The 25,458-nt window shown below is 38.5% G+C and overlaps 1 pseudogene; it reads left to right on the top strand.

Moving 5' to 3' along the window:
• Nucleotides 1-25,458, top strand: part of LOC102868463 — a 91,223-nt pseudogene that overhangs the window by 12,385 nt on the left and 53,380 nt on the right.

Here is a 25,458-nt window from a genome sequence, read left to right as displayed (position 1 = left end):
TTCTCTGCTTTCTGCCAAGATCCATCTTACATTAGCTATAATATCCCTAGTACCAAGACCTCTTCTAAATCCAGCCTGTACATCTGGCAGTTCTCTGTCGACATATTGTTCCAAATGTTTTTGGATAATTTTCAGCAGAATCTTGCTTTCATATGATATTAATGATATTGTTCGATAATTTCCAGACTCTGTTGGGTCACCTTTGTTTGTAATGGGAACAAATATCGATCTCTTCTAGAGTAGTACCATTTTGTAATCCCACCAACAGTGTTTGAGATTTCCCACCTCTCCACATTCTTTCTAACATTTATTGCTTGCTATCCTGCTAAATTTGGCACTGGGGTGAGATAGTATCTCATTGTGGTTTTGATTTGCATCACTCTTATTGACAGTGATTTTGAGCATTTCTTGATGTGTCTGTTGGCCATCTAAATGTTTTCTTCTGTGAAAAGTCTCTCCATGTCTTTTGTCCATTTTATTATTGGGTTGTCAGTCTTTTTCTTGTGGAGGACTTGTAAACTTTTGTTATGAGACTCTTGCCTAATATGGTATCACAAAATGGATTTTTTCCAGTTGATAGGGTTTGGTTTTTTTTACCCTGTTGGAAAAAGTTTTTGATGAATATAGAAGTTTAATCTTTTAAAAGTCCCATTCATCTATTTTGTCCTGTTCAGATTGTGTATTTCTGGCTGTATTAGTCAGTTTCTTTATACCATAGACTACACCTTCTAAACTTGGTCCCAGTTTGTCTCTTATGAATTTTTTGGCTTTAGCCTTTACTCTTAGATCTCTGTTCTACCTTGAATTATTTTTTGTGTATGATGTGAGATGTGGATCCTGTTTCAGCTTTCTACAGGAAGTAGTCTAATTTTGCCAGCACCATTTGTTGAAGAGGCTATTTCCCAATTTGATAGGTTTTACTCCCTTGTCAAATATCAGTTGACCATATATAGATAGGTCCCCAAAGAAATTAGAACTGAGACAGAAACAGAGATTTGTAAACCAATGTTCATAGCAGCATTATTCACCATCACAAGGACAAGAAAATAGCCCAAATTTCTAACCACAACCAAATGGTTTGAGAAATTGTATGTGGTACATTCGTTAATGGAATACTGTGTAGCACTCAGGAGCAATGCTTTTAAAAAAATACTGTATAACTTGGGAGAGACTGGAGAGAATTATGCTGAGTGAACTTACTCAGTCTCCTAAGAACAAACACTGCATAAAACAGTTATTGTAAAATAGAAGGATAACTAGTAAAATATGTATGGGAGCTCAAGGAGAGAAGAGATCGGAGCAGAGGGATGAGATTGGGTGTGGGCAAAGTCATAGGGTTGCACAGTTTGGTGGGTGGAGGGAGGGAAGGAAAGGGGAATGATAAACAAGGCCCAATGGTGATTAATTTGTAAAATATAATGTGTGAGAATGATTGTATTAAACACAATGTGAATGAAGAATAATAGTGTGAAACACAATATATAAAATTTTGTAAGCAAACCAATTTTTAAAAAATAGAGAAATACAATAAAGGACAGAAAAAAAAAATGTGTGTTTTTCCTTAAATAAAATGTCTTCAGTTGGTGTAAAAAAAGGGAAATAATCTAATTGCTTTTTCATTATATGTAGCAATTCTTTCCTTTCAATTTCTTAAGATTTCTTTAAACTCTTATTAGTATTTTTTAACTATTGAAGTTTCAGAAAGAAAAAATTTTGAATTTTATCTTGTCCAGACCCCAGTCTTTCACTGTTCTTTGAACATTGTTTCTACTTATGCATTCTGTCATGTCTTTTGAAATTTCTATTAGATGTATGTTGGACTTACATAGTCTTTTACTTCTCCTTTTTTCCTTATCTCATCTTTTTTCTCATCTCATTTTACTGATATCTGAATTTTCTCAATATTCTCATTTATGTAATTCAGATTGACATCATTGCTCTTCAGTAGTCTAGAGAGGTTGGTATTTATTCCTTCTCTTATTTATACAGCAAATATATTTATTTAGTAGATATAATTAGACTCTGGTATGTGTTGGAGCTGTAACTGTCAGCCAAGACAGCCCCAGTTGCTGTCCTTGTATAACCTGCAAATATGTGAATTGCTACCTAGGAAGCATTGTATGTGTTTTAAGGACCTTGGTGGTTTAGTGTGTGATGTGTTTGGCTGCTAAATAAAAGGCTGCTCTATGGATAAAGAGATGGGTTGTCTCCTCAAAAAGATTTAGAGCTTTGGAAATCCAATAGAAGATCACTATGAGTTGGAATTGACTTGACAACAGTATGAGCTTCAAGTTATATGTGCTTTAACTGAGTACATAGTCTTGTGGGAGTGTATAAAAAGAAAATCTGAATCTTCTTTGGTGGTGGTGGGAAGCATCAGAGAAAGTATCCTTGGGGAAGTGACATTGAAGTTCAGAAGTAGTGAATTACCAGTTGAATTGTGAAGAGACAAACTGTGTGACCATGGGGGGGGGTGTAAAAATAATGGTGCAATTGAGAAACTTAAAAGTTCTATGTTTGACTTAAAATTCACTGGATAAATAAATGTAAGAGGGGATGTGTGAGAGGTAAGTTTGGAGAGACATCAGTCATGCAATGTATCAAAAACATGTTAGGGAATTTAAACATTCTTCAAAGAGCAGTTGGAGGGTTTATCTGGTGGTGACGGGTATGATTATCTTTCTGCTAATAACATATGCTAAGAAGAATTGATGCCTTTGAGTTATGGTTATGGAGAAGAGTTTTTATAATACCATGGACTGCCAAGAATACAAATAGGTCTGTCTTATAGAGGGTGAAATGAGGTTTGTCTTACAGAGGTTTGAAATGAGGCTAGGATTTTGAAGCTCCATCTTACATACCTTGGGCATGTGGCAAGGAGAGACCAGTCCTTGGAGAAGGACATTATGCTTGTAATGGTGGAGGGACAGAGAAGGAGAGGAAGACCCAATATGAGACAGATTGATACAGTGACTGGGGCAATAGGGGTCGATGTGTCAGAATTAGTGAGACTGGCTCAGGACAGGGCAGGTTTCTGGGTTGCAGGCGACTAAATGGCATATATTTTATATATTATGTGTTATATATTCTATATATTAATATAATTTGAGAAAGATAGAAGATATTTCTGCTAAACAATGAAAAAGATATGGGATCAACAACTGGTTAATCATTATCTCAGATAAAGAATATTTAAAAAAAATTCATTCTCTAAGTTAGCTGTATTTAATGTTGTTAGGTATCAACTCTGACCCATAGTGACATCATGCACAACGCATCAAAAGTTTCCTTGATCCTGCATCATGTTTACCACCTCTGCTGTGTTTAAGCCCACTGGGTCAATCCATTTCATTGTGTTCTTCCTCTCTTTTGTTGATTCTCCATCTTTCCAAGCCTGATGTCCTTTTTCCATGGACTAGTTGGTTTCACAATCTTTTGCTTCTAAGGATCATTCAAGTTGCATTTCTTCTGAGACACATATGCTTATTCTTTTGATAGTCCATGTTATATTCAATATTCTTTTCCAACACCATAATTCAAAATCATTAATTATTTTTTAAATTTTATTATGTATTGGTTTACTTACAAAGTTTGACTGTTTGACACTATCCTTCATTCACATTGTGTTTCATGCAATCATTTCCATTCATTATGTTTTATAAAATTAATCCCCACTGAACTATGCCCACCGTTATTCTGTCTTTTCATATCCCTGCTGGATATTTCCCATTTTTTTTATCACCTCCATGCCCTCCCCAGATTGTGAGACCCTGTGATTTCCCCCTGCCCATCCTCACCTCTCTGCTCCCACCTTCCCCTCCTTGGGTCCTCATACACATTTTAATAGTGATCTTTCAATTTCTACAACAATGATCTTGTGCAGTATTTGTCCTTATGAGACTGAGTTGGTTCACTCAGCATACTGCTCACTAATCTCTTTCAAGTTATGTAGTATTTTTTTTTAAATAATTGCTCCTGAGTGCTGTGTAGTATTGCATTATGTGAATGTACCACCATTTCTCAATGCATTCAATTGTGGTTGGGCATAGACACCAATTAAAGTTTTATTTTTCTTATTTATTTTCCTACTTTCACATGCATATGAAACAATGGAAAATATCATGGGTTAACTCAGGTGCATCTTAGTTTTAAAATTTACATCACTGTTCTTTAATCACTGTAAAGAAGTACTTGATAGTAGATTTGCCCAATGATTGGCCATCCACTTCTGAAACAGCAGGCTTTTGAAAACCCTATGTACAACAGAACACAGACTGGCACAGGATAGGGCAGAGGTTAGGGCTGTTGTACACAGGGTCGCTATGAGTCACAGGTGACTCGATGGCACATAATAACAACAACAACAAAACATTTTCTAATTTCTTGACTACTGCTTACAGGGGTATTGATTATGGATACAAGTAAAAATGAAATACTTCACATTCATTATTTTCTTTATGCATTATGGTGTTGCCTATTAGCTCAGCTGTGAGGATTTTTGTTTTAAGAAGTACTCCACATTGAAGATTTCAGTCTTTGATCTCCTTCAGTAAGTACTTTAAGTGTTTGATCCTTTCAGAAAGCATGCTTGTATTCTCTGCATAACACAGGCTTTGGTGTCTTCCTCCAATCTTTTTTTATTTTATTTTATTTTTTTACAGAGGTTTTGGATTTCCGTTCATTCATTGCTGCAATTTTCTCCCTGCCCCACCCCTCCCCACCAGCTTTCTTCCCCCTCTGAAGAGAGAGAGAGAGAAAAAAAAATTCCTTCATTAGTATACAATTCCCACGTCCCTTCCCCCCACCCAGAGTACACTTCTTTATGCAACCTTAATTCTGGATTCCTGTGCTAACCATAATACTCAATTATATATCACTTCTAATCTGTTCTTTCCCTCATCTGTTTCAATACAATATACATAATTTATCCAGTTTTTTTCTGTTATACCCCCACCCTGATGTCAGACCCATTCTACACCAGTGGCACCATGCACTATTTGCCCCTTTGTGACTGAGATATTTCACTCAGCATAATGTCCTCCAGGGTCACCCACTTTGAATAATATTGCATGAGTGCCTTGTTTTTCAATGCTGCATAGTATTCCATTGTGTGGATATACCACAGCTTCTCTATCCATTCATTTGTTGATGGGCCCTTGGGCTGCTTCCAACTCTTTGCTGTTGTAAACAAAGCTGCAATAAACATGGGTGTGCATATATCTGCTTGGATTGCAGACATGGTCTCTCTGGGGTATATTCCCAGTAATGGAATTGCTGGGTCAAATGGTATCTCCATTTGCAATTTTTTTGAGAAAGCACCACACTGCCTTCCACAATGGTTGCACCATCTTACATTCCCACCAACAGTGAATAAGAGTTCCAGTTTCTCCACATCCTCGCCAGCATTTGTTCCTTGCTGTTCTGTTATATTTTGCTATTCTTACTGGGGTGAGATGATATCTCATAGTTGTTTTGATTTGCATCTCTCTTAGAGCTAGGGACTTTGAACATTTCTTCATGTGCTTGTTGGCCATCTGAATGTCTTCCTATTGAAAGAAAATTACAAAACATTACTACAAGAAACGAAAAGAGATCTGGAGAAGTGGAAGAATATCCCTTGCTCATGGATAGGAAGACTCAATATTGTGAAAATGGCAATACTACCAAAGGCAATTTATACGTTCAATGCAATCCCAATACAAATACCAATCCCATTCTTCAAGGAGATGGAAAAGGTAATCTCTAGTTTCATTTGGAATGGAAAAAAGCCCCGAATAAGCAAAGTACTCCTTAAAAATAGAAAACATGTAGGAGGCATCTCTATCCCTGATTTCAAATCCTACTACACTGCCGTGGTGGTTAAGAAAGCATGGTACTGGTACAATGACAGACACATAGATCAAGGGAATAGAATTGAGAATCCAGAAATCAGCCCATCTACCTATGGTCAACTGATTTTTGACAAGGAGATGAAATAATTTAAGTGGGGAAATGACAGCCTTTTTAAAAAATGGTGCTGGCAAAATTGGAAAGTTGTATGCAGAAGACTAAAACAAGATCCACACCTCACTTCATATACAAAAACCAACTCAAGGTGGATCATGGACTTAACACTAGAACCAAGGACTATAAACTTCATTCAAGAAAAGCTTGGGAGAACTTTAGTGGTACTAATCCACAACATAAAAAGTCTTCCAAGTATCCTGGGAAATCTACAACCGGGAGAAGATAAAATAGATGAATGGGACCTCCTAAAAATCAAATCCCTATGCACATCCAAAAACTTCTCCAATAGAGTAAAAAGGGAAGCCACAGACTGGGAAAAAATAATTGGTAATGACATGTCAGATAAGGGACTTATATCCGGAATTTATAATATACTTGAACACCACAATAAGATAAAGGTAAATAATCCAATAGAAAAATAGGCACAGGATATGAACAGACACCTCCAATCTTGATGCCATATTTCTCTCCATATAACCCGGTTTCTCAGAGTATTTGCCTAGTGTACAGATTGAACGGAAAAGATTAAAAGATAGAACTCTGTTGTGCCTCTTTCCTGACGTTGAACTATGCATCTGTCTTTTCTGAGCTCATTCATTGGGAATAATAATGGACAAAAGAGGGGGAAAGTACAGGAACTGGGAAGCAGTAAGAATGCCATCTACAATTTTCCAAAACATGAAGTCTGGCTCATGGCTAGCCACATCTCATATTGGAGCCTGAATTTAAGTGTTATCTCAGCACAGTGTCTTTGCAGTTCAAAGACTAGAATAACCAGCATTTAGTTCCATTACAAAAGATGAGTCTCAATTATCTAGTTGAAACATGAAGACAAGTCACAAACGACTAAAAGTTTTTCCATCACCCATAGACATTCTGCAAGCCTCATCCATTTCCAAACCACTCTGGCTGACTGTTGAAGCCAAAATGTAGTGATAACTGCAGTGGGGTTTAGGAACTGCCATGCTCATGGTAATGTATCTAGAAATATAGTAATGAAAGCTGGTGATGATGATGTTGACAGCAGCCCCACAGAAGAACATTTACAAGCAATGATAAGTCTGGGTTGATGTTCTTGATGACTTAGTGATAACAATAATTTTATAAATAATTTAGAGCTACATATTTATTTACTTATGTGTACATATTATATACATATTGTTCTACAATTTGAAAGTGCTTTCTTACTCATTTGAATGTCATACTATCTCTTTGATGAATAGTATTATCTTCATTTCACAGGCAAGGGAAACAAGATTCCAATTATGGAAGTTGCTTGCTGAATCACAAAACTTAAAACGATGGTAGAGAGCTAAGTGCTTAAGGTCATTTTATTGAGAGGAGGTGGGTATGCATTGTGGGCACACATTGTCATGAGACAGGAGCCCCTTTGATCCTGTTGAGTGACTTGAACATTGTTGCATGAAATGAAGTAGACAAAGTGCTAAGTAAATAAATGTACAAATACACAATACTACTTCCCTTTTGATAGATCAAGTGTTTTTCTCATGTTAGGCTGTATGTGCTGTGGCTAGTTCAAATGGTTAGACTGATGTCCCTTGTGTTAGCTGAGTGTCAACCCATTATGTTTGAATGGATGTATGTCTGTAATTGTAAAATATAAACATATTTTAAAATGAATTTCTGATCATGGGAACTTATTTTTGCTATTTCTTTAAATAGTTACTGTTATATTTCCTTTTCTCTGACATTTATTATCCAACTTTCATTATTTTATTTCTTCTAGTTTTACTGTGCCTGCTTTTCTACTAATGAAAGGGAAAGTTTAAATCATTTGCATGAATGTTAGACTGTGGTGACCCAGTAACAGACAAATTGAAATTGGGTCTTGGGTATCCAGACTCCCTGATGAATGCTTAATATGCTGGGTCTTGTTTCTCCTTGGAGGCTGAAGTGATGGGAGCAGAACATGAGATAAACTTAACCCTAGAGTATGTGCTGTCTATATATTTAAATCAGAATCCTAAAATCCCTGCAGACTTTGCTTCTACAAGTCACTGATTTTGAGCTCTATTGCTGTAACGGACTGCTCATGTAATATTAAACCCTAGTTGAGCCTTAATTTCAAGAAATATGAACCAAACTCTGTAAATGAGGATTTAAAGAACTGCTGAACTATGGAAAGCAGTTTCTTTACAGTTACTAAAATATGCAAATAATGAAGTTTCTGAAAGATGTTTTTGAATTTGTCATATGATGAAAATAGACAACAATTAGTGTTTATTATACTACTCCACATAGTATATTTTATCATGCTATATTACTTAGATGTCAAATATAATGCTGAAATAACTCTTAATTTTCATTTTTATCCCACATCTTATTCTCCCCAGATCTTATATCTCAATAAAATCAACACAAGCCACCAGATCCTCTAGCCCTCCCTAAGAAGTAATTTTCAATTTCTTCTTTTCCCTCTTCTCTCTCTCTCTTTCTCGCATAAGCATATATACATATGTGTTGTTGTTGTTGTTGCTGTTGTTAAGTGCCGTCGAGTCGCAGGCGACTCATAGTGACCCTATGAAGGAGAGTCCTTGAAGCTTGGGTGCCGTTCATTCTCTCTCCAGGTCATAGGGTTTCCGGAGGCAAGCTATTACGGAAGTGGTTGGCACTCCTGCTTCCAAACATACATACATATACACACATATATATATCTTAATTCCTACTCATAGCTGGGTCACCATTGGTTTTCTAAGACTGTGAATTGGGAATCACTCACCTTCTTCCTTAGAGGTACTGATGGCTTCAAACTGCCAAAGAAGCACCATATTGAGTTAGCAATGCAACTCTCTACTAGGTGCATGAGCAGGTGTGCATTCTCTTCTTTCTCCCACCCTCCCATACACACACAGAAAAACACACATACACATTTTATTTTTATTTCCTCTTTCCCTTCTAATTGGTTTATCCAGTTCTTAGACATGCTGGTTCTGGAAATATCTAACCTCTGCTCTTTGCTTGTCTCTTATTTGCTTCTCACTGCACTTTCACTAATCCTACCTCCTTACCATTGCCCATCCGGATCATGGAGCTCATGAGAAGTGCTGATGAGATATTTAAGTACAGTTATACCAATGGATGGAAGACTGCTGAGGGTAAAACAATGAGTAGCAATTAGAAATTGTGGGTAGTAAATCAATACTTTCAGGGAAAGTATACAAAGAAAAAAGGCAAGGCAAAAAGAAAGAAAGGTTTGGGATGAGGTATCAAGAAAGTTATTATTTTTTTTGTATATTTGAGAAAAAGGAATCTTGAGCAAATTTATCTGGAAAGGATAGAGAATAGGAAAACTTGAAGTATGGGGGGTGGGGAAGGGGCCTGAGTTTTAACTTTGAACACCACAGTAGCTATCTTTTGCTGAATAACAAATTGATGAGAAACTTAGTAACAACAAAAACATTTGCACCTTGCACCATTTCTGACAAGAATCTGGAAGGTGTTTAACTGGGTAATTCTGGGCTTCTTAGGAGGCAGTTGTCAAACTACAGCCTAGGGACTACAATTTCTGAAGTACTGGCTGAGCTGGAGTACCCACATCTGACTTCAGTCCTGTGGTTGCTGATGACAAGAAACTTCAGGGTTTTTTACCACATAGACCTCCTTCTACAGCTGCTCATAACCAGAGTTTACCTCAAGTAAGTGATACAAGAAGGAGCAAGAACCCCTGAAGGAAGCTGCTGTATCTTTCCCGACAGTCTTGGAGTGCATTCTGTTATTTCTATCATATTCTATTCATATAGACCAACAATGTGGGAGGACAATGTGAGAAAGTATGAAAATTATGAGGTGGGAATACTGGGGTTGGCCACCTCACACCCTTAAAAGAATATCTTGTCTCTGTAGAAGCCGTATGAGAGAAAAAGAGGAAGTTGAGAGAGTGCTTACTTACTGACTTACTGCTCTTCCCTCCCCATGTATCTGCAAAGTAGGAGGCCAAGTCACTTTCTGAGAGTAAAAAGATGAGAGAGAGGGTTTTTCCCCCATTTTTAATGATTTTTATCCCCTCATTTATTTATTTTAAAATTTTAATATTGTGTTTCTTTCATGAAGGAGCCTGAAGCTTGGAATCACCTTAAAGATAGTGGACAGAGCTTTTTTGTGCATAGAGTCATAAGACATCTAAGATGGAAAACCAGAATGTACCAAAGAAACTTGTCTACTTGGTTGTACTTAAATTGTACTTAAATATCTGCTAGGTTCTCTGTTTCCCACCCCTTTTCTTCCCTTAGTTGTAGAGGAGAGACTGGTTGATTGACATTATCCATGACAGAGTTTTATAAAACAAGTGGCTCAGGCTCAAGAGAGTCAGAATACTTAATGCCATTTAATGGATTCTACTTAAAGATTCCTACCACTGGACTCACTGGCAGCATCATGGTATATGGTAAAGAGATTGAGATTGTTAACAGCTTTAGTTTGCTTGACCACAATCAAAATTCTTGGGACCAGCAGCCAGAAAAGCAAAAGATGAATAGCATTGAGAATGTCTGCTGTCAGAGACCTCTCCAAAGTACCAAAGGGCAATGATGTCATTCTGGAGACTAAGGTGCACCTGATGAAGATCATAGTCTTTGCAATTACTTATTATGCATTAGAAAGCTGGACGTTGATGGGATGATAGAGAATTGATGCCTTTGAATTGTGGTGCTGGAGAAGAGTACTGAGCAGTAACTACTTGAATGTATTGTGCTAAATATAACTGCTGAAGATAGTCTTTTTCCTGCTGGACTGCTGGAAGAACAAACAGGTTCATTCCAGAGAAGGTGAAGTCAGTTGCTCCTTGGAGGCAAGGATTCTGAAGCTTTGTCTGACATACTATGGGCATGTTGAAAGGAGGGATGAGTCCTTGGAGAGGGACATTATGATTGGGAGGGTGGAGAGACAGCATGAGAGAGGAAGACCCTTGAAATGGATTGATTCAGTGACTAGAGTAATGGCAATAGCTGTGTCAAAGACAATAAGGTTGGCACAAGATAGAGCAGCATTCAGAGCTATTGTACATAGGGTTGCTTTGAGTCACAAGCGACTCAATGGCATATAACAACAACAACAACAACAAAGTATATGTGAATTCATTCCCAGTGGTCCTGTTGTTGTTGTTATGTGCCATCGAGTCATTTACAACTCATAGCGACCCTATGTACAACAGCCCTAAACCCTGCTCTATCCTGTGCCAAATGCATTGCCTCTGACACACCCATCCTGATTACCCCAGTCACTCAATCAGTCCACCTCATAGAGGGTCTTCCCCTCCTGAGCTGTCTCTCCACCCTCCCAAGCATGATGTCCCTCTCCATCATCTCTCCTTACAACATGTCCAAAGTATGTCAGACGAAGCCCCAGAATCCTTGCCTCCAAGGAGTAGCCTGGTTTAACCTTCTCCAGGATGAATCTGTTTGTTTTCTTGGCAGTCCAGGGTACATTCAATACTCTTCTCCAGCACCACAGCTGAAAGGCATCAATTCTCCTTCTATCCTCCTTAGTCATTGTCCAACTCTATGATGCATAACAAGTGATTGCAAAGACCATGGCCTGTATCAGGCACACCTTAGTCTCCAGAGAGACAGTCCTAGTTTGTATAATATTTCACAAAATTACATGTGTGTGATAAACTGTTAGCAATTGTTTAGAAAAAGTTTTTCTCGAAGTGTGGTCTGAGACCAGCAGTGTCTACATCACCCAGAGATGTTGGAATGCAAGGGTCCTATCCACACAGATATAACTAGAAACTCTAAAAGTGAAGCATAACCATCTATGTATTTTAGCAAAACAATAATGGCTACAAGTATAATAACAAAACCAGTAATTATAACAACAAAAGCAAGAAAATAGACTACTTCTTTTGGGGCTTTAATTTTTATGTCTGAATTACTGACGAAATCCATGTTTAATGTTGCCACAGATAATCCCATGAAAATACAATACTATTCTAATGGTAGGGAGCGCTGGTGGTGTAGTCACTGTGCATGGTACTGCTAGCTTAAAGGCTGCTGTTCTCTGGTGGTTCAAAGTCAGTTGGTGCTTGCAGGAGAAAGATGGACAGTTTCTTCCCATGTGATTTATAGCTTCTGAAACCCAATGAAAGCTCTGTTGTGAGTGCACTCTGACTTGACAGCAGAGAGAAAGACTCTAACATTACCATTACTTTTAGGTACATTTTAAAAATTTATATAGTCAGCTTCTTATACTTTGCTCACAGATACTTTTGTCTAAAATTTCGTACTGTAAATTCACCAAACATAGTAAAACCTCTACTCTACAACAAAGAATACCATTCTATAAGATATATCTTAGTAGTTGAAATTACATTTCAAGACCTTTCTTCTAAGTAATTCTGTTATCCATAAACAACAAATGTTTAAAGAGACAGTTCAAAGTGGAGCTAGTACAAATACCTTACGATTCACAACTCACTGTCTTTTCCACTAGCTAGTAGTGACAAAGTACTGAGCAGTAACTACTTGAATGTGTTGTCCTAAATATAACTGCTGAAGATAGTCTTTTTCCTGAAACCTTAGCACAAATTTAATAAAATCCATTTGCCAAATTTAAGTTTTCTAAAACAGAGGCATACTTTATTTATCTGTTTATTTATTTATTTATTCATTCATTTATTTATTTATTTGTGTAAAGGTAAAGAAATAATCAATGCAAATGAATTTCCTAGATACTTGACCTATATGTTTTCATTGTTATGTGTTGTCAAGTTGCCTGCAACTCATTGTGACCCTATGTACAACAGCCCTAAGCCCTGCTCTATCCTGTGCCAATCTCACTCTTTCTGACACACCTACTCCAATTACCTCAGTCACTTAATCAATCCACTTCACAGAGGATCTTCCTCTCCTGTGCTGCCCCTACACTCTCCCAAGCACGACATCCCTCTCTAAGGACTTGTCTCTTTGCAACATATCCTAAGTCAGTCAGACGAAGCTTCAGAATTCTTGCCTCCAAGGGGCAGCCTGGTTTAACCCTCTCTAGGATGAACATGTTTGTTTTCTTAGCAGTCCATTCAATACTCTTCCCCAACACCACACATCAATTCTTCTTCTGTCATCCCTAATCTTCATCCAGCTCTGATGCATAGCAAGTAAGTGCAAACACCATGGCCTGTATCAGATGCACCTTAGTCTCCAGAGTGACACCATTGCTCTTCAGTACTTTGGAGAGGTCCCTAACAGCAGACTTTCCCATCACAATACGTCTTTTAATCTCCTGGCTGCTGTTGCCAAGAGTGTTGACTGTGGAGCCAAGCAGACTAAAGCTATGAACAATCTCAATCTCTTCACCATCTATCCTGATGCTGCCAATTGGTCCAGTGGTGAGAATCTTTGTCTTCTTGATATTGAGCCTCAATTCATATTGGAGGCTGCAGTCTTTGGCCTTCTGCAGCAAGTGTTTCAGGTCCTCCTCAGTTTCAGCAAGCAAGGTTGTGTTATCTGCATAATGCAGATTGTTGATGAATCTTCCACCAATCCTGATGCCACACTTCTCCTCATATAGACCAGCCTCCCGGATAATCTGTTCTGCATATAGGCTGAAAAGATATGGAGACAGAACACATCCCTGGGGTACACCTTTCACAGTTTTGAACCATGCAGTGTGTCCTTGCTCTGTTCTGATGACTGCCTCCTGGTTCAAGGATAGGTTTCACATTAGCAGGATCAAGTTCTAGGATTCCCATTCTTCTCAGAGTCAGCCACAGCTTGTTGTGATCCACACAGTCAAACATTTTGCACAATCAATGAAACACAGATAAACATTCCTCTGGTACTTCTTGCTTTTAGCCAATATTCATCTAACAGTAGCTACAATATCCCTAGTACCATGGCCCCTTTTAAAACCAACCTGGACTTCTGGCAGTTCTCTGTTGATGTGCTGTTCCAGTCGTTTGTGGATAATCTTCAGCAGAATCTTGCTTGCATGTGATACCAATGATATTGTTCTATAATTTCCACATTCTATTGGATCACCTTTCTTTGAAATGGGAACATCTGGGCTGTTTCCATGTTCTTGTGATGGTGAATAACGCTGCTTTGAACATTGATAAGCAAGTCTCCATTTGTCCTTCAGTTCTCATTTTCTCATGGTATATTCCAGTCAATTGTCTGTTTGTTCTCCTCATTTCTTACCACAACTTGATCTACATACTTATATGTAAACTATCTTTAAAGATTTACTTAATGAAAATCAGATTAGATAGTCAGGTGACCAGGGTTTAGTTTTTCACTATTCCAGCTCAATACATTCTAATGTATTAAAAATATTTTCAGGGAGCTCTGGTGGCTTAGTGGTAAGAAACAATGCTGCAATCTCAAAATGTTTTCAATACATTTTAAAATCTTCTACTCTCAATCAATAAATATCTCTTCTGCGATTGTATTCAACTGTATACTCAATTGTATTCAGTGTGTACTTCAATGGAAGAATTAAATATGACAACAGAGAATGGTAATTTAAGAGCATAGATTTAAAAATTGTCCGATGGATTAGTGGTGAATCTGGTATACTTTTTATTCCCATGGACATACTTTATATTTTGCTAGTTGAGATTGCGTTAGGTGTATATGGTAGAAAAGCCAGTATGTACAGGTTTAAGCAGAAAGGACATTTACTGTTAATATGTAGTCCCTGTTTTGCAAACAGTTAACATGCTTTCCTGCTAACTGCGAAGTTTGAATTCACATTTAGGCACCTCAGAAGAAAGGCTTGGCTATCTTCTTTTGAAAAATCAACCACTAAAAACCCTGTAGAGCACAGTCTACTCTTACATCATGAATTGGAATTGACGACAGCAACTAGCTTTTATTCTTAACTGAGATGACCTATCACTAACATTTTTCCTGTGTGTTCCAGGGCCATGTTCTTTCCCCCAGTACAGAGTGCATAATTAGAGTGTGTGACAACTGGATTGCACTTGTGTTTGCTGAATGTCAACTGCTCATGTTATTGATTTTGCAAGGCTCCCATTGGGTTTTCATAGATTTTATATTTTTTTAAAATCACACTCTTGCTTGAAAGACTCTATTTAGCTCCTTGGTTTCAAGGCCTTTCCACCTCCAGATAATCCAATTTTCTTGAAATTACATCAAATATTTTGCAGAACCTTTAATGTATTCTTTTTATTTATTTTATACTGATTTATTTACAAAGTTCAAATACATTGCTTATCACATCAGATCTTTCCCATTCCTTCACACACACCCCCATCAAATTGTACAACCTTATGATTAACCACCCCTCCCTGCCTATCCTCACCCCTCTGCTTCCACCCTCACCCCAACTCTTTGGGTCCTCATTCTCATTATACAATAATGATTTTATACAGTATTTTTCTTTATGGGATTGAGTTAGTTCACTCAGTATAATGCTTTCCAGTCCCTCCCAAGCTAGGTATTAATTTACAAAATCCACATGCTGCAGATTATTCCATTATAATTTCTCAATCTATTCGATTGTGGTTGGACATCTGGGCTGTTTCCATGTTCTTGCAATGTGAATGCTGCTGCTTTGAACACTGGTATACAAGTCTCCATTTGTGCCTCAGTTCTCATTTTCTTATGGTATATTCCAAATAGTGGAATAGCTGAGTCACATGGAATTTCTATGTTCAGCTTTTTGAGGAAGTGCCAAACAGCCTTCCAGAGTAGAGTGGTTGTACCATTTTCCAATCACACCAACAATGTGTAAGAGTTTTTATGTCACCATATCATCTCCAATATTTATTACTCACTGTTCTGATAAACTTTGCCCTTGCAACTGGAGTGAGACGGTATCTCATTATGGTTTTGATTTGCATCTCTCTTATTGCCAGTGATTTTGACCATTTCTTCAAGTCTCTGTTGAGCATTCTAATATCTTCCTTTGTGAAAATTCTTTCCATGTCTTTTGCCCATTTTGTAACTGGATTATCCATCTTTTGCTAATTTTATGATAAGGAAAATCTGGTGGCCTAGTAGCAAGAAGATGTGCTGCACTCTGAAAGGCACACAGTTCGAGGCCGCCAACAGGAGAAGGATGGACAATCTCCTTTCGTATGATTAACTGTCTCTGAAAACCCGCTGGAGGGTCAGCTGAGGGTCAGTTCTGACTATGGTACAGGACAGCAACAATTTATATGATAACTATGATGTACTTGCCTGTGAAGGGAAATGGTGAATGTAATGCTTCAGGGGTACTTGGAAAAGTGACATTTCATGCCTTTTATCACTAGAGAAAATGACCCTTATTCCAGAGAAGGGCTAAGAAACATTGGTGGGGCAGTGGTCAAGGAACTCAGTTATGAACCCAAAATTCCATCATTTAAATTCACTTTAAATCTATAAAGACCACAACCTTGGGAATCTGGAAGGGCAGTTTTACTCTTTCATGCAGGATCACTACGAGTTGGTATTATCCTAATGGCAGTCAGTCTTTCAGTTTGGGCATCATAGAAAATGAACTTTATTCCAGGAAATGGCTGAACAGATGTTGTCAGTGGTATGGTAGAGAGAAATGAACTAGGAATTAGGACTTAAAATTCACAGCATGAATATGAGTCTGAATATTAGAGAAATGACTTCTACATTGACCCTTCTAATATTTAACAGAGAGAAGCATTTATTTTGCATTGCATTAAACATTGGGAGTCAGATGAGGAGAACCAGGACTTCCCCCGCCCCAAAAAGAAACTAGTAGCTCAGGTGGCCCAATGGGTAAAGTGTTGCACTGTCAACCCAAAGACAGGTGGCTCGAATCCACCAGCTCTTCTTAGGGAGAAAGATATCAATCTCAATGCAATTTACACCCTGAAAATCTGCTAGAAGTCAGCTGTGAGTCAGTTCTGACCCAATAGCCCATGTTATTGTTGATGCCCTTTGAGTCAAACATGACTCCTAGCGACCCCATCAACAAAAGGCCTGAAGCCCCTCGACAACCATCAACACTTATCAAAGTTCATAGAGTTTCTAGAGGCATGTTATTTAGGAAATGGATGCCACTCCTGCTTCCAAACCTGTCATAGGATGTTATTGCTGTTACATGCCATTGAGTCACCTGTGATGTATAGCAATCCTATGTACAGTAGCTCTAAACCCTTCCCTGTCCTGAGCCAATCTCACTAACTCCGACACACCAACCCCCATTGCCCAAATTACTGTATCAAACCATCTCATCAGGGGGTCTTCCTCTCTTGCTCTGTCCGTCCACCCTTCCAAGCATGATGTCCTTCTGCAAGGACCAATCTCTCCTGGCCATGTGCCAGAAGTAAGTGAGACAGAGCTTCAAAATCCTAGCATCCAAGAAGAAACTTGGTTTCACTCTTTCCATGACAGATAGATTTGTTTTCTTGGCAGTCCATGGTGTGTTCAAGACTGTTCTCCAGCACTACAACTCAAAGGCATCAATTCTTCTTTTGTCCTCCTTAAGATCTCTGAAACATAACAAGTAATTGAGACTACCATGGCCTGGATTAGGCGCACCATCATATCTAGACTGACATTGTTGCTTTTCAGCACTCTGGAGAGGTTCATGACAGCAGATTTTCCCAATGCAGTTCGTCTTTTGATTTCCTGACTGCTGGTACCAAGCGTGTTGATTGTGGATCCAAGCAAGCTGTAATTGCTAACAACCTCAATCTCTTCTCCATCTATTATGGTGCTGCCAATTGCCCCAGTCATGAGAATCTTTGCCTTCTTGATGTTGAGCTTCAGTTCATATTGAAGACTACAGTCCTTGACTTTTTGTAGCAAGTGCTTCAGGTCTTCTTCTGTTTCAGCAAGAAAGGTTGTGTCACCTGGGGATCGTAGGCTGTTAATGAGTCTTCTTCCAATCTTGATGCCACACTCCTCCTCATAAAGCCCACATTCAAAAATGATCTATTCTGTGTATAGATTGAAAACGTATCAGGATGGGATGCATCCCTGATGCACTCCTTTCCTGATTTTGAACCATGCAGTGTTTCCTCGCAACAAAAACAAAGAAAAAAATTGAAAAAATTCAGTTATGCAGATTACAGAACATTAAGAAGATAAAAATTCTTACCCTGAGCCAAATGGCAACATCACAAAAGATGGGGAAAGGACTGAAACTATCAATTATTTCTTCTTACTTGGATCCACAATCAACATCCTTGGTACTAGAGTCAGAAGATCAAGAGATATATTGCTTTGGAAAAAGTCTGCTGTTAATGACCTCTCCAAAATACTGGAGAGCAATGAGGTCAGCTTGAAGACTAAGGTACACCCGATTCAGGCTATCATCTTTTCAATTGTTTGCTATGTTTCTGAGAGCTGAACAGTGAATAAGGATGATAGTAGTTTGGTGCAATCACAGTATTCCTTGGAAGCAAGGATGGCGAACTTTGTCTCTCATATTGTGGACATGTTTCTTCTCCTGTTGCTGGAAACTGTTGAGTTGAAACTGACCCATAGCTGACCTCTAGCATGTTTTCAGAGGCAGTTTAATTGAATGGGAGGAGATTGCCTATCTTTCTCTTGTAGAGCAGTTGGTGAATTTGAAACATGTGCCTTTGGGATTGTAGTGGATGTGTTACTAGGAGAGGTTATTTCTTGGAAAGACATACCATGCTTGGAATGATGGAAGGTCAGCACCCCACTTCCCTGCAATGAAGTAGAATGACATGGTGACTGCAGCAATGGGCTCAAATATATCAGAGACGGTGATGATGGTCCAGGATAGGACAGGATTCAGGTTTGTTGTTCACAGAATTGCTATGAGTTGTTACTCAATGACAGTTAACAAGAAAAAAAAAAAGCACATTCTATAATTTGTAATGCAGTATCCTAAGAAGGATATAGAAGAATAAATTTGTTATTTACAAGGACATAAAGAAGTGGTTATTAAAAGGGAATAGTGATGCTGTAACTCATTTAGTGGAAAGATTAATCAGCTTACATCAATAGAAATAACGAACCTCAATTTTAGCTCATGAGCTTAGTGACTTCATGAGGCAAAATTCCTAGAGCTCTTTTATTTAAACAGGCATATGAAACAACCCAGGGAGAGGATGGCAGGTAAGTAGAAAATGAATCTCATTTCTTTATGATTTCCTTATGTTTATTTTCGGTCCTCCATCACTTCCCCCCCTTTTAATATTATAGATGATGTAAGGAGCACAGGAGTTGTAACTAATCTGGTGACAAATCATTACTATTCCGGTAACTTTAGGTTTTGGTTCTGTTTTCACAACTGAGGTACCACTAATACGCATCTGATAATCTGATAAGTAGAATTTTATCTCACTAAATTGAATTCTATCACATTTCAGATAAATTTTGAAAATGTAATAATGCTGTTTCTATTATTTTATTTGTGCATCTCTATTATTTACTGTATTTGACACTATCTTCATTGAAACTTACTTGCTTTGTGTAACTTAGCATAAACCTGTCAGTTGACAGCCATATAACGAACAAATTAAATTCATGTTAATTATTAAAGGCTAGGAGGTACTTCTCCCTCATTTCATGTATCTGATAAGATCATTTAAGAGAAAATAACCCAGTTTAACGGAGAACTCTTGAGAATGGGAATCCCAGAACACTTAATAGTGCTTATGCAAATCCTATACTTGGACCAGGAAGCAGTACTCAGAACAGAGTGGGGAAACACTGCATGGTACAAAATCAGCAAGAGAGTGCTTCAGGGATGCATCCTGTCTCCATACATTTTCAATCTATATGCAGAACAGATCGTTTAGGAGGCTTGGCTTTATGAGAATGAATGTGGCATCAGGATTGGAGGAAGACTCATAATCAACCTACGTTATGCAGATGACACAACCGTGCTTGATGAAACTAAGGAGGACCTGAAGCACTTGCTGCAGAATGCAGGTCAAGGACTGTAGTCTTCAATATGGATTGAAGCTCATCATCAAGAAAAGATTCTTGCCACTGAGTCAACTGGCAGCACCATGATAGATGGAGAAGAGATTGAGGTTGTTAACAGTTACAGCTTGCTTGACTCTACAATCAACACTCTTGGCACCAGCAGTAAGGAAATCAAAAGACAAATTGCATTAGATAAATCAGCTGCCAGAAACATTTCCAGAACACTGAGAAACAATGGTATCAGTCTAGAGACTAAGGTGTGCCTAATCCAGGCCATGGTCTTTGCAATTACTGTCTATGAATCGGAGAGCTGGACAGTTACTAACAGAAGAATTGATTCCTTTGAGTTGTGGTGCTGGAGAAAAGTCCTGAACATACCATAGACCACCAAGAAAACAAATGGATCTGTCTTGGGGAGGGTGAAACCAAGTTTCTCCTTGGAGGCTAAGATTTTGAAGGTCCATCTCACATACTTTAGGCATGTGGCCAGGAAGGGATTGATCCTTGTAGAAGGACATCATGCTTGGAAGGGTGGAGGGACAGCGCAGAAGCAGAAGACACCAGATGTGATGGATTGGTATAGTAACAATGGGACAACAGGAGTAGGGATGTCAGAGTTAGTGAGAATGGCTCAGGACAGGGCAGGCTTCAGACCGGTTGTACATAGGGTCACTATGAGTCACAGGTGGCTTGAAGGCACATAATAACAAGTGGAAAACTCAAAGCTGTGTGTAGCAGGACTTTTAAGACTGGTCGAAATATAGGCTTACTATATTGTTGACTGGTAGGGAGAATGTTTTTGTTCAGAAGTTTCAAAGTACACATAAGCTTACATATTATCAAAGACATCAATGAACAACATCAATAAAACAAAAGTAAACTTCTTTTAGGTATTCTCTGCTTTCAGCCAATACCTATTTGCAGAGAAATCTTTCATTATGTGGCCTCTTCTCAGTCCAATTTAAATTTTTGCTTCTCAAGCTTTGCAGTCAACTTGGAACTATGACCCTCCAGAAAGTTTTATGAGGCTGTAAATCACATGAGAAGAGATTACTTGCTTTTTCTCTGTGGAATGGTGGATTTGAATATCTGGACGGGCACCACCTTTGGATTAGCGCAATTTACTAAGGTCTACATCACCAGTGCTCCATGTAAATGTACTGTTCCAGGTGTTTTTGAATGATTTTCAGCACAATTTCACTTGCAGGTGATATTAATGATACTCTTTTATAGCTGCTATACTCTGTTGGATTACTTTTTTTTATAATAGGATGGATTAAATCATCCTAATCTAGTTTTGAAAATTGAGATTCCCCACCCCCACCCCCACCTGGGCCAACTAGATTTAAAGATAGTTTAGTTCCTGTGCAAAATGGTTTGCTCCAATTTCCTCTTACGTATAATGTAGTTTTGGGGATTCCAACCCAGACAGTAGGGTTTTACCTGTGCCTTCACATTTATTAGATCTGGCCTTCATATTTTCTTTCAATAGATAGAGACTATGATAAGTTAAATCAATTTTAGTTAAAGCATCTTATATATTGCTTTTATCTGACTCTGAGAATTTGCCCTAGGGCTAATAGAGCTTTAAAGGAGAAATTGACTTCTTTGGATTTTTATATTCTCCAAGAGAGGGGCTCAAGGAGTGAAGTAGGAGGACAGCCTAAAAATCATACAACATCAGCAATAACAAAAATACCCCATACTCCCCTTTACAATACTCTTGTTAGATTGGTTAGGGAGTTGTGCTGCCAACCACATGGGGTTGGTTGGAAACCAGCAGCTGATTCGTGGGACAAAGATAGGCAGTTTTCTCCCATGTTATTTACAGTTTCTGAAAACTCACTGGAGGGTCAGCTATGAATTGATAACATTGAATTTGAGTTAAATCATGTTATATATTGCAAAAGTACGTCAAGCTCCTAGATGATGGGGCAATAGTCAATTAAGAAAATTATTTTTTAAAGGGTCATTTTAGAGGAACTGGAGATTTGGGTAGATTGATTCAGTGACTGGGATAATTGGGATGGGAGTGTCAGAGACTGTGCAATTGGCACAGGACAGAGCGGAGTTTAGGGCTGTTGGACATAGGGTCGCTATGAGTCACAAGCGACTCGACGGCACATAACAACAACAACAATTATCAAGGTGAAGGATATTGTTATTGTGCTAAATTTAACCGCAGTATCTGAAAGTCTTGGTTTTTCTATTTGAAGTTCAAGATCTAATTACTTGTAAACATAGGCCCTCTAACACTTGCAACAGATTTTCAAAGATTACAAGCTACAATATGGATTGGATCTCAATATTAGGAAGACAAAAATTCTCACCACTGGACCTTTAAGCAATATCATTTAGATGGAGAAAAGATTGAAATTGTTAACAATTTAATCTGATTTGGATCCACAATACCCACCCTTGATACCAGCAGTCAGGAGATCAGGAGACATACTGCACTGGGCACATCTACTGTCAGGGACCTCTCCATATTACTGAGGAGCAATGATGTCAGTTTGAAGACTAAAGTGTGTCTGATTCAGACCCTGGTCTTTTTAATCACTAGCTATACATCTGAGAGCTGGACAATGAATAAGGATGACAGAAAAAAGAATTAGTGTCTTTTAGTTGTGATGTTGGAGAAGAGGACTGGAGGACTGGATGTTCCATCGACTGTCAAAATATATATATATATATAAATAATGTCTTGGGAAAAAGTTCAGCCAGGGTGCTCCTTTGAGGCAAGGATGGTGAAGTTTCACCTTACATATCTTGGGCATGTTGCCAGGAAAGGGCATTTCTTGGAATGCCAACATCATGCTTGGAAAGGTAGAGGGAGGGTCAGTGGAAAAGAGAAAGATCATCAATGAAATTGCTTGACACAGTGACTGCAGTAGTAGGCTCAAGTGTATCAGCAATGATAAACGCAGCGCAAGACAGGATAGGATATAGATTTATTATTCATTGGGTCACTATGAGTCGTACTTTACTTGAGGGCATCTAACAACAGCATCAACAACAGTATTTAGCGAATAATTTAAGAATTGTTTTAATAGCTTCTTCTGGAACACTGTTGTAAAATTCTGCTTGAACTTTATGCTTGAAACTCTTCTGCAAAATCTATTTTAAATTTTGAAAAAAGAAGAAGAGGCATAGTGATTTTGGAAGTTTTCTGGTTGAAATTGGTTCTAAAAATGTTGAAGTGTGTAATTGTAAATAATTTTCAGTAAGTTATTTTTGCATCAACTGGAGATTTGTAGGAGAATTTGCAGCTGGAAGGAGAACGCGAAAGACTCTTGCTAATCTGGAGAGTTATGAAACCTCTTGTCTGCATGTAAGTATAAGATTCTGTGTCTAAAGCCTCTTTAGAGTGCTAATGGCGGCCTAGTGGTAAAGAGTTGCCCTATCAACCCAGAAAATATTCAATTAGACTTCATCAGCTTCTCTATGGAAGACATAGATGTAATTTTTATTTCTGTGTTTTACTGCCTCTGAAAACTTCTGGAGGGTGAGATACGAGTAGTTTATGACTCTGTGATATATAACACTACCACCAATAACAATGACATTGAACTGAATTTTAACCCATTTGTAACAGGAAAATAGAGAATACAGAGCAATGGATTTCCTCATCTGTGATCATTTGAGCAGCCCCTTGAATGTGTCTAAATGTAAAGATTCAGATCAATTTGCTTAGTAGGGGGTAAACAGTTTGCTTGTTCAAGGTTCTAAACCATTATCCTTGTGGGATAAACCTCTGCTTGTTGGTTCTTTAATCCTCTAACTACTCATCACAGCAGGTCGTTAATGTAAGTCCTTACCTATTAAAGCACTAGCTAAAACAAATTCTAACATATTGTCTTTGAATACTGACTCAAAACTGACCATCCAGCCAATTTTAAGAACATGACAATATAGAATTTTGGGTAGATGTTATTTGTCATTCAGCTGAGGCTGATTCTCCACAGACTTTTTTAAGTGCCCTAGACAAGGAAGGCTTTGTTTTGAGATTTGTAGACTGGTGAATCATAAATCTCAGAGTTGTAATTCTGGGCTGATGGACTACTGATTTTTGTAGTTTTAAAAACGAGAGCATTTTATTAACCACAAACCTTTACTCTAGCAACCACATCATGAACAAGGGCACTGACACACCTTGAGAGAGGCCAGATAAAGTTGAAATTAAAGTTGTCTTTGTAGAGTCAGGACGATGGAACCTGGGGATATAAATGACACCTGCACCCTAAACATCAGTCAAACAGAAAGGAGTACTTTTCAGAAGTTAAGGGGATAAAGGCAGACAGTTCAAAAATAAAGTTTGACTGGAAATAGAAAAAGCCAGAGGGACTTTCTGACCCTGGATGGCTGCAATTAACACGTCAAGCCTTCCACAGTGACTTCTGAGGACTGTTCTTTTTTTATCTGCGGGCTGCAGGCAGGCAGTTTTGGAATGCAGATCTAATCTGATAGGTCTGAGCCAACTTCTGTAATTTTGGGGATGACTGAGGTGCTAATGGCTGTCGGATTCTGATTGCCAAATATGAGTTAGCTGAGATTATAGCCAATGTCATGCTCCCACAGGACATTCTTCTAGCACAGTTGGAATTTTCCTGGGAAATCCTCACTATGCTGCTACACACAGGTGTGTAGCCTTATAAACAATCCCAAACGTAGCAAGCACATAATTGAGGAGTGATTGTCAAAAGGTATTCTCTTTTATTATTTGCTCATCTTGGAGTTTCTTGTGTTCCCCTACAGTTTGTCAGAGTGGAAGAGGGAAGGGGGAGAAAAGGTAGAGGAACTTAAAAGTGTTAGGGATGATTCCTGATGAAGATTTATTAGGAATGCAAAAAAATTGCTTGAAATTAAATGGAAAGATCACTTTCGACAAGAATCCAATTTTAAAGGCACTAATTTATGTTCATGCAAAGCTATACCTAGACCAAGAAGCTGTTTTCCAAATAAAGCGAGGGAACACTGCATGGTTTAAAATGAGGAAAGAGACTTTCCAGCCAGTTCTGGAACAGAGACAGAGTGAATTCCCTTTCTGGCAGGCTTCCCAGCCCCAGTAAACCTTGCAGTAGGACCAGAAAGGAAAAAACTTGAGAGACAGGGTGAGTTCTCCTCCAAGTGAGCTCCCTGCCACACTGAAATTTCCAACCAGCCCCAGAACAGAGACAGAATGAGTGAGTTCCCTTCCTAGTGGGTTCCTCAGTCAGAGCAAACTTTCCCACCAGCCCTAGGACAGAGTCAGAGAGAGTTCCCTTCTTGGTTGGCTCCCCAGTTACAATGAACTTTGGCATAGGACCAGAGAGGAAAGACCAGAGGCAAGATGAGTTGCCTTCTCTTTCTCTGGAGAGTTGGGTTCCCCAACTGATGCAAGTCTACCCATGAACTCAGGAGCCAGAAAGGTCTTCAGGCAGGACAAGTTTTTCCCCTCTACTGTAGCAGTCAAACAAACTATGGCTGACTCTGAGAAGAATGGGAATCCCAGAACACTTGATCGTTCTAATGCAAAACTTATACTTGGACCAGGAGGCAGTCGTCAGAACAGAGCAAGGGAACACTGCATGGTTCAAAACTGGGACGGGCGTACGCCAGGGAT

This window comes from Elephantulus edwardii, unplaced genomic scaffold (assembly GCF_000299155.1).
Source record: "Elephantulus edwardii isolate Elephantulus edwardi_28Jun2011 unplaced genomic scaffold, EleEdw1.0 scaffold00212, whole genome shotgun sequence".
NCBI classification, from domain to species: Eukaryota; Metazoa; Chordata; class Mammalia; order Macroscelidea; family Macroscelididae; genus Elephantulus; species Elephantulus edwardii.
The sequence above is the reverse complement of the archived record's forward strand: the minus strand, read 5'-3'. Positions and strand labels throughout refer to the sequence as shown.